General features: G+C 39.5%; 1 pseudogene; it reads left to right on the forward strand.

Annotated features, from left to right (window-relative positions):
- The first annotated feature begins 462 nt into the window (after positions 1-462).
- On the forward strand, positions 463-8,473 carry LOC129630434 (serine protease inhibitor Kazal-type 14-like; annotated as a pseudogene).
- Positions 8,474-10,901: the final 2,428 nt, after the last annotated feature.

A 10,901-nucleotide genomic window follows, 5' to 3' on the forward strand; every position in this document is an offset into this window, starting at 1 on the left:
CTTCTGCTCCTGCCTCTTTGGATTGCCTGCCCAGGGCTACCTTAGTGATCTGTTCTCACCTCCTCCCCCCCCATCCCCCACTCCCACTTGGCCAAGTCCAATAGACATCTCAGTGCTCCCTTCCCAGTACCTCCTGCTGAGTTTGCCTTTAACTCACACTAAGTGTTTGACCTCCCAGGGCCTGCTCAGCCCAGCATACAATGCATCAGTGCCTTCTCTCTCCTACGTAGCTATGCTATCCCCCTCTCGAGGCTCTAACATGTGTTCCTTAAGGAGAGGTATCAGCCACAAAGGAGCACATTACATCCCTCTTCCTTTCTGAGGTAAGTCAACCTGGGTGCACGCTGTAGGGAGAGTGGGCATTGTGTTCTAGTGCACCTGGATCTTTCACTGTTGAAGCTCCACTCCTGAAGGAAGCCAGGGAAGACGTCAGGAAGAGATGGGGGTCCACTTAAGCAAAACATGGAGTCACAGACTGACTCAGAAGCAGGCCAAGTAGACAGCTCTGGACACAGTGCCAAGAGCCTTCAGCCATCCTTGACAGTAGAGTACTTCAGAGACATTCAGTGATATTTGATAACAAATATCATACCATAACATAAAGGCAAAGAGTTTATGTAAATTACATAATCAGCATATGCTACAAAGCAGAGATTAAGGCCTCTGGGACAGTAGGGAGGACTAGCTCACTTTTGCAGAATTAGGAAGATGGGGAGAGTTCATTGTGGTCCTTAGTCAACCCTGGAACCTCCATACACCATTCTCTAGGGTTGGAAAAGCTGCTACAAAGACAGGCAACCCCAAGGGAAGATTTGCTCACTGCATTCTCCCTTTCTGTGTATGGAGGAAAATAGCTTTTATTCCTATGGGAATAATTCTTTTTTTCTCCCTATGCACTCTCTCAGAATGCTCCAAGAGAGTTTAGCTTTCCAAGCCAGAAGATTCTCAGCACAGCCAAGTAGGCCTGGATTTGCTGTATTACAAATCTCTGTCTTAATCCCAAGAGACAATCTCTGCTTTATGACTGTGTACAGATCTGCTTCCTCTATTAAGAAGCTCTTTTTTCTAGAAGCCTCTAGCAGCCTCATCATTTTCTTTGTATCCTCTCAAACAACAACAACAAAAAAAAAAAAAAAATAGAGAGAGAGAGAGAGAATCATCAGGTAAGATGCCTGTTCAATACACTTAAAATATCTCCATACTAAAATAATACAATTATTCCCAAACAGTATCCTCTCATTTACTTCTAAGTAGCCACAGATCTGTCACTGAGAGCTCTATATTTATTTATGACTAGTCAAAGTTTAACTTTTCCTGAGCATTTGTCCTTGGGGAATTAGCATGCAATGGGTAGACTGGAGATGAATATTCACTTCAAAAGTGGTCTCAATATCCTGGTAACCCCTTCTTTGGTGACTGCCTCAAAAGGTAACGACATCCTGAAACAACATCTCAGAGCATCACTTTGAGGACATGCCAGGAGGGAAAATGGCCATACCCTTTGAAGTACTCTGCTCACAACTGTTCTTTATCCCAATATATTTGGCGTTACCTTCTGGTGAGTAAGGCAGCTGTTTTGGGCAGGGATGTAAAAGGTTGATTGCTGGGTTCTGACATTATAATCTGAAAAAGAATGCTTTGAAATTCTTACTTACATTTTTATTTAAGTGTTTCATTTTACTATGTTTATGTATCTGTATCTATGGAGAAAGATACAATGAAGTGTGATTTAAAAAAAAAAAAAAGGCCCTGGGTCAAAGGGCAGGGGCCTTAACTTTCCCACCTGTTAATGCAAATTATGAGACCTAACTCACGGGGATGACGTGTGTGGGTGACTGGGTGAAGTAACACTTGAAAGTGACTGGTAATAAGCCTCCACCACAGTGCACCACAAAAATTCAGAACTTTAAAAAAATTTTTGCCATATATTTGAGAGGGTAATTATCTTTTGTGTCCTTTTTAGAGAAGTCATGTAGGGAAATCTGGCTTCAAGGATTGAAGAGCTTAGTTTTTTCCTATATCTGTCATGAATTCTTGGGCAAGTCATAAGATAATGGGAAGGGGTTAAAAGATCTCTTTAAAATTCCAGCATTTCTTGAAATTTCCTAATACCATACACAAAGATAAACTTGAAATGGATTAAAGACCTAAACGTAAGACCAGAAACTATAAAACTCTTACAGGAAAATATAGGCAGAACACTGTATGATATAAATCATAGCAAGGTTCTTTATGACCCACCTCCTAGAATAATAGAAATAAAAGCAAAGATAAAGAAGTGGGACCTAGTTAAACTTATAAGCTTTTGCACAGCAAAGGAAACTATAAGCAAGGTGAAAAGACAGCTCTCAGAATGGGAGAAAATAATAGCAAATGAAACAACTGACAAAGGATTAACTTCCAAAATATACAAGCAGTTCATACAATGCCAGAAAAACAAACAACCCAATCAAAAAGTGGCAAAAAACCTAAACAGACATTTCTCCAAAGAAGACACAGAGATGGCTAATAAACACATGAGATGCTCAACATCACTCATTATTAGAGAAATACAAATCAAAACTACAGTGAGATATCACCTTACATTGGTCAGAATGGCTACCATCAAAAAATCCACAAAGAACGAGTACTGGAGAGGGTGTGGCGAAAAGGGAACATTCTTGCACTGCTGGTGGGAATGTGAATTGATACAGTCACTATAGAAGACAGTATGGAGATTCTTTAAAATAAAAAACTAGGCATAAAATCATCATACAACCCAGCAACAACACTTCTAGGCATATACCCTGAGGAAACCAAAACTGAAAAAGACAAATGTACCTCAATGTTCACTGTAGCACTATTATTTACAACAGCTAGAACATGGAAGGAATCCATGTTCTACATGTCCCTTGACAGATGAATGGATAAAGAAGCTGTGGTGTATGTATATATATATATATATATATATATATATATATATATATATATATATGTATATATATATATACACACATACACACACACACACACACACCAGAATACTACTCAGTCATTAAAAGAAATGCATTTGAGTCAGTTCTAATGACGTGATGAACCCAAAGCCTATTAGAGAGAGTGAAATAAGTCAGAAAGAGAAAAGCAAATATCGTACATTAACACATGTATATGGCATCTATAAAGATGGTACTGATGAGCCTATTTGCAGGGCAGTAATGGAGATGCAGACATAGAGAACAGACTTATGGACAAGGGCAGGGGAGCATAAGGAGAGGGTGAGGTGAATGGAGAGAGTAGCATGGGAGTATATGCATTACCATATGTAAATAGACAGCCAATGGAGATTTGCTGTGCAACTCAGAGAACTCAAACTGGGACTCTGTAATAATCTAGAGGGGTGGGGAAGGGTGGGAGATGGGAGGGAGATTCAAGAGGGAGGGGACATATGTATACCTATGGTTTATTCATGTTGATGTATGACAGAAATCAAACCAATATTGTAAAGCAATCAATCAAACATAAATAATTATAAAAAATTTTCTAGCATTTCTTGATTTCTTTCATATACTGGCTGTCAGCTCTGAATCTTCTCAAGCCCAGGCTAATTAGTTAATCAAAGCAATTAGCTGGTACACTGACTGGTAGTGATGCACCTGTAGAGTCGTCTGCTGATTATCTACCAGGAGTAAAAGAGTTATCCCACATTTTAAGAAAATGAATGAATATATGTATAAATGAAACAATGTTTTCATTGTTGCATGCTTTCTTGGTACTACATTAGAACTACATTCTGTCAACAGATTAAGGCTATATGACTTATCAGACACCAGATTCTGTAACTATTTTCATTTGTTATGGTTTCAGGCCCTCCATGCTGGTAGCCACCACATGGAAATATTAAGGTAATCTTCCTTCAAATTCCCTAGGAATGAAACTCTAATCTGAGTTTTGTTTGGAATTACTGTCTTAGAACTTTACTGAGGCAAGTGATGTTCTTCAAGGTTCAGACACATGAAAAGGGCAGGCATGCTGTAGGTAGAGGGGCCCATAGGAGAGTAATCCCAACCGGGACCCAAGCTGAGACTTGGTCATGGGTACACCACAGAACCCTCCGCAGTGCCTGGAAAATGCTTGTGGACACTGGCAGTTGCCAGGGGGCATGGCAGGTTCTTACATGCCCACAGACTTGAGCATTGCATGGTTTCTTCTCTGGAGGGGATTGCAGTTTGATGAAGAGTATGCTCCTAACTGCCCTATAAGTTGCAGAGAATGCCTAGGGGAGTTGTGAATGGCAAACGCCAACTCTGAGATATAGACTGAGGATATGTGAAGGAACAGCCTATCTCTAAACAGAGCCTCAGATTCTGTTTCCAACTTGTATGAGGGCAAAGTGATGGAGGTACCTTTTTCATTTTCAGCTATACTTCTGAGCACTGAACATATTGTGAGGTAAAATAACGTTTAATAAATGGGGGAAACGGAGAAATGAAAGATTGTTTTGGTGTGGATTAATGTTCCTGTACTCCTTCATTTTAGGAGCATTTTCACTTCAAGCTTTAGCCTCTCTAGTAAATTTTAAATTTTACTTCTTAAAAAAAATGCATTCATGAGTTGACTGGTGACAAAGATGCTTTGAGGGCAGCTTAGCCTTCAGGGGACCCAGAGTGCTGAACCTGTCAGGGGCTATAACTCCAGCCAAAGAGTCTGTAGAATTGGTCTAGACTTTAGTCTCACAGAGTTCAGTCCTAGAGTTTTCCTCTTCTGAAGGTTGCCAGTAAGAATACTCCTTCACTTGTCCATCAATTTACAAACAAAAATAAACTTACTCATTCTTTCTTAGTTTCTTTAAGAAATATTTATCATCTGTGCTGTGCCCTAGGATACAATACTGAGGGAAAAAAAGACATATTCCCTTCTCCCATGAAGCTTACAAATAGCCAGAAAACAGAAAGAGAGAGACTGTTATTTGTAGCAAATTTTGTAAATAAAATAGGATGTTACAACAGAGAATATCTACTGAAAGTAGAGATACTACAGTCAACAATGTGATCAGTGAAGGCTTATTGGGCATGGGGATATCAGATGTGACGGAGAAAAGGAGTCACCCAGGCAGAGAGCAGTGAGGAGCATTTACCTACCTGAGTCACTGGAGACTTGTGAGGTTGGAACAGAATGAAGGAGCGGCTACATTGCACAACAGATGAATGCATAGTCCGCTCTCCATGAACAGGCTCATATTCTCTTTAAAACAGGAGGAATATATACATCCTACTGTAAAGAGGAAAAAAAAAAAAAGCTGTATTTACAGATGGTACTAGCTACTCTTGCTGTTATTTGATTATATTCATTCTGTTTGAACTATTTTATATCTTATTCACTTTGCACATATTGAAGGGCAATGATTAAGTGCCAATATATGTGCTGCTCAAATAAAGGTTAGTCTAATCAGACACAGACTTAACCGTTATGGACTTACAGTTCTTTGCGCTGTGCAGTTAGTCAAATAATTATACAAATACTTTATTGTACACTGATTAGAGGTATTAAAGAGAATGGAAAGCTGGAATTGTATTTTGAGAAGTATCTCTGAGAAAGTAGGCCATAACCTGAGCTCTGAAGGTAGAATGAGTTTGTTCTTGTTTGGTTGTGTCTGACTCTTTGCAACCCCATGGACTGTAGCCTGCCAGGCTCCTTTGTTGATGGGATTTCCCCAGGTAAGAATACTGGAGTGGGTTGCCATTTCCTTCTCCGAGGGATCTTTCCAATCCAGGGATCTAACCTGCATTTCCTGAATTGGTGGGCAAATTCCTTACCAATGAGCCACCTGGGAAGCCCTAGAATCAGTTTAGGTTCAAGGAAAAAGAGAATACATTTGATGGGGTGGTTGTGACAAACCACAAGACTGAGATGGAGGGGCTATGGAGCATTTGAAGCAAAAAAACGGGGGAATAGCAAAGAGCAAGGTGGTATAAAGCAAGGTTGGAAAAGTCAGGAGGTAACAGATCACATAGGGTCTTTCAGCCCATAATAAGAAGAAATTCTTTATGTGCAGCGAAATGCAATTAAAAGAGCTTAATGACAGGATTCTGTATGCAGGTCAAGAAGCAACAGTTAGAACTGGACATGGAACAACAGACTGATTCCAAATTGGAAAAAGAGTATGTCAAGGCTGTATATTGTCACCCTGCTTACTTAACTTGTATGCAGAGTACATCATGAGAAACGCTGGGCTGGAAGAAGCACAAGCTGGAATCAAGATGGCCCTGAGAAATATCAATAACCTCTGATATGCAGATGACACCACCCTTATGGCAGAAAGTGAAGAAGAACTAAAGAGCCTCTTGATGAAAGTGAAAGAGGAGAGTGAAAAAGTTGGCTTTAAACTCAACATTCAGAAAACTAAGATCATGGCATCTGGTCCCATCACTTCATGGCAAATAGATGGGAAAACAATGGAAACAGTGACAGACTTTATTTTGGGGGGGCTCCAAAATCACTACAGATGGTGACTGCAGTCATGAAATTAAAAGACATTTGCTTTTTGGAAGGAAAGTTATGACCAACCTAGATAGCATATTAAAAAGCAGAGACATTACTTTGTCAAAAAAGGTCTGTCTTGTCAAGGCTATGGTTTTTCTAGTAGTCATGTATGGATGTGAGAGCTGCACCATGAAGAAAGCTGAGTACCAAAGAACTGATGCTTTTGAACTGTGGTGTTGGAGAAGACTCTTGAGAGTCCCTTGGACTGCAAGGAGATCAAACCAGTCCATCCTAAAGGAAATTAGTCCTGAATATTCATTGGAAGGACTGATGCTGAAGCTGAAACTCCAATACTTTGGCCACCTGATATGAAGAACTGACTCATTAGAAAAGACCCTGATACTGGGCAAGATTGAAGGCAAAAGGAGAAGGGGATGACAGAGGATGAGATGGTTGGGTGGCATCACCAATTCAAAGGACATGAGTTTGAGCAAGCTGCAGAAGTTGGTAATGGACAGGGAAGCCTGGCATGCTACAGTCCATAGGGTTGCAAAGAGTCAGACATGACTGGGCAACTGAACTGAACTGAGAAGCTAAATTTCCCAAATCTGTCCTGTTTACACACACTTTCGTTTCCCAGTAGAACACAGCAGGCCTCTTTTCTCTGTTCCTTTCAGGAGATCCTGACAAGGAGGGCATCGTGCTGTTAGCTGAAAGGACATACCTAGGTTTTTGTCCACTTGCTTTGCAAAAGTGGAGCTGGAGAGCTGCTGGCAGACTGGGTTACGATCCCACGTTTAAATTTTCCTAGTAAAGTCCAGAGGTCTCTATGAGTGTGATTCTAATTGTATCATTCTTTTCAACTCAATTTCAGGTGAAATGTTCATATAAGAAAGTAGACTTCAGTTAGTTCCAGGGAACAGTGAACCCCTGCCCTGGTTTATATCAACCCATCTGTGGCAACAATTTTATAACCTATGACAACCCATGCATCTTGTGTGTTGAGAGTATGTGAGTACTACTGGGAGAAAAGAACAAGAAAAAAGCTTGGTCCAAGGCAATTACTATCAACCTCTTCTATGAAGTACAACAGCTATGAAGCCAGGAATTTGCTCCAGTATGTTCAGATAATAATCAGCCCCACTCAGGAGAACATGTGGTAACACAAAGCCCACTTGAGTAGAAAGCAGACTCGCTGTACTCAGGAGTGTTTGCTGGGCTCTTCTCTGAGCCCTCACATTCCCATAAGCCAAATGATAGATTTATTTTCACTTGAAGCTTCAAATATCCCTTTGAGTCCTTGAAATTCTTTGGTTTTAAGATAAGTTGTAGTTTCCTTCTTTCAGATATCTTCAACCTCATGTGTCTGAAATTCTGAGCTAGGATAAGGTGACCATAAAGTTTGGGTCCTTTGGTAAAGAGTCAGTGTTTAGTCTTTGGATTTATGGGACATGATTATCAGTGATTAGACTCTGAGTTCTCATAAAACATGGGGCTTCAGAATTGATCTCTGTATAAGACAGTCCAGTTTTCAGGGAGAAAAACTCTTCCCATGGCATCAGACTGGAGGCCTCTATTCAATAATAACTTTGCAATTTTCACAAAGGGCAACGGCAGGAATATGTAAACTCTAGGCCATCCCCAGTAATAAGGAATTCAGCCAAAGTGTAAGAGTATTGATAGAATAAGCTGAAGACTGATACACCTCATATATCACAAGCTCAGGCCTGATTAAATAACTTATTTTCAGAGAGATTATAGTATAGGGCATAATATCTTCAGTGGCATCTTAGCATGATGGGCAGATAACAGAGTAGGGAATCCAATAACCTGGATTTGTCTATAGTCAATATCCTTTATGCTTTTAGCTTCCTTAAATATAAAATAAGGGTGACAGATAATTTTACAAGTATTTTTGTAGTTCTGAAAATTCTATTAATAAAATACTTATTCTGATTCTTTCTTTAGGAAATCTCGGGGGGAAATTAGATTTCTACATGATGGACAATGCTAGTTGAGTGGACTTGGGAGTGCAAAGAAGAACTTTCATTTTCCTTCCATTGAGAAAATCCTTCTCCTCCACCTCACCCCTCCCTGCATGTGTTCTTAGTGACAGAAAACTGCCCCACTGAGTTTATATCAGATAGAGTCCTTTAGACCTCTCCCCTCATTGATTCATTGCCTTTCATATTCGCCCTAATAAACAAACATTTCTGAAAGTCTCATTTAACTTGGGTGCCAGATCTGTGTCTCAAGTCTCAGAAGTAGAACACAATGAACACTTGAGCCAAAGGTCAATAACAAACATGGAACTTAATCAGATCTCTGATAGTATAAACCATGGAGTAATCTATGTGAAGGCTCCTGGTTGTTTCCCAAGAACACAACAGAAATTTCTTCCATATTCCTTTGGCATTAAAAAAAATTAATAGGAAATATGGGGTGTTGTGCTTGTTGTGGCCATTCCTGTTGCCTCCTTTCCACATTAAACAATCTCAATTTCAGACTCAGCCTTGAAGCAGAGTCATTCAGGCACGTCTGGCTTAGGTAGGCAGGGACCTACAATTTCACCACCCCTCTCTTTTCTTCATAGAAGGAGGTCTACATTAATAGTATCCATGAATGTCCCATTGATCACTGGTCTTTTTCTTAAGTTCTCTTGACACATTTTAACCTCTGAAACATATGGGGACATTGTTCTTTGGGTTCAACCCTTTCTCTCTATCTGCCTCTCTCTCACACAGACACACATACGCACTTAATACAGAAAAAAGACTAATATACACTCTCTTTCCCTCAGCAGCTTGCTTCCTATTGGCCCGGGAAACAGTATCTCTTTTGATTCTGAATATCCTATAAGATTATTATCAGATTATTTATATGTTCTGTTGGCTTTCTGACCTTAACTACCATGCTGATTACATGGGGACACATGGGTCCAGTAAAAAGGAAGCAATCACCTTAGGCCTGTCATCTTTAAAACAGGAAAAGCAAACAGCTCTGGGGAAAATAAGAGTCTCTACCTTTACAGACTATCAGTTTCCACTGCTCTGACGCCTGGGCTATACAGGAACACCAAGAACTCCAGACAGGATTATTTTCCAATATTATTGCTTTGATTTCATGTTCATAACTATTTTCTTCTGTAGTCATCAATCTGCAATTAATGCCATTCAGTAGCTTTTTCATCTCATTTTAATTTTTTTCATCTCATTTTATCTCATTTTAATTTTTATCTCTACAAGTTTTATTTATATCTTCCATGTTTATAACTTTTAAAAATATCTGGTATGCAGTTACAATAACTGGTTTTATGACTTTAACTTCTAATTCTATTATCTGTGTCCATTCTGAGTTGGCTACTTCTCTTCTTGTTATAGGTAATATTTTAGGATATTAGATATTATGAATTTTACATTTCTGGTTCTGAATACTGTGGTATTTTTAGAATTATTATTGAGCTTTTTTGCGATATAGCTCAGTTACTTGGAAATAATATGATCTTCTGAAACTTTGCCTTTCACAGTTAGATGGGGTCAGTGCAGCATTCATTAAGTGGACTAATTACTTCTCTTTACTGAGGCAAGACACTGTCGAGGACTCTACTCAAGGCACCGTGGATTATAAGGCTTTCTGGTCTGGCTAGTAGGAACAAGCACCATTACCAGCCCTGTATGAGACCAGGCTCTGTTATCACTAATCCTCTCTGGCAGTTATTTCTTAGCCCTGGGTAGTTTTCTCACACACAAGCACACATCAGTAATCTGATGTGCTTTCTGTCCGACTCTCCAGGGCTGTGGTCCCACAAGCTATAGCCAATCTGGTCTCTCTCCTCTCTGCTCTATCTTCCCAATTCAGGTAACCCACCTGCTCTATCAGAGTCCCTCTTTCGTCTCCCTAAGATCTCTCACAATGCAGAAACCAAGGCCAACCACAGGGCTTGCTGTATCTGTTTCCCATCTCCCAAGTTTCAGCTCTCTTCTTTGCCTGACTAGACAGTGTCATTGTTTCATATATTTTGTCTAATTTTTTGTCTTTTCAGGTAGACAGTATAACTGGTTTCTCTTACTCCATATTATCTGAAAGTAGAAGTCAGGTTTATTTTTATCTTCATGTTTTAATCGGAAACCTTCTAAAGCCTAGAATACAATGTCATTATTTTACTTTTTCTAAGGACTCTGAAGCATAAGTTTGTCCTCTGCAATAATACAATTCCCCCCACACCCCAGTAAATAATACATTTACTTAAATTCGCTACATACAACAGCAAAAAGAACTTCCGTAATAGTATTTTTTTCTGTCATTTGATAGTAGACATTTTAAAAAAAAATTAAAGAAGCTCAGCGTATTTATCTAAATTTAAGATTTCCTTCCTTTCAGGGCAAGCCCTAAAAGATGATGATTTCCATAAATACTCTACCATTGTCAACATGAAAGGGTCT

Source organism: Bubalus kerabau, chromosome 1 (assembly GCF_029407905.1).
Source record: "Bubalus kerabau isolate K-KA32 ecotype Philippines breed swamp buffalo chromosome 1, PCC_UOA_SB_1v2, whole genome shotgun sequence".
NCBI classification, from domain to species: Eukaryota; Metazoa; Chordata; class Mammalia; order Artiodactyla; family Bovidae; genus Bubalus; species Bubalus kerabau.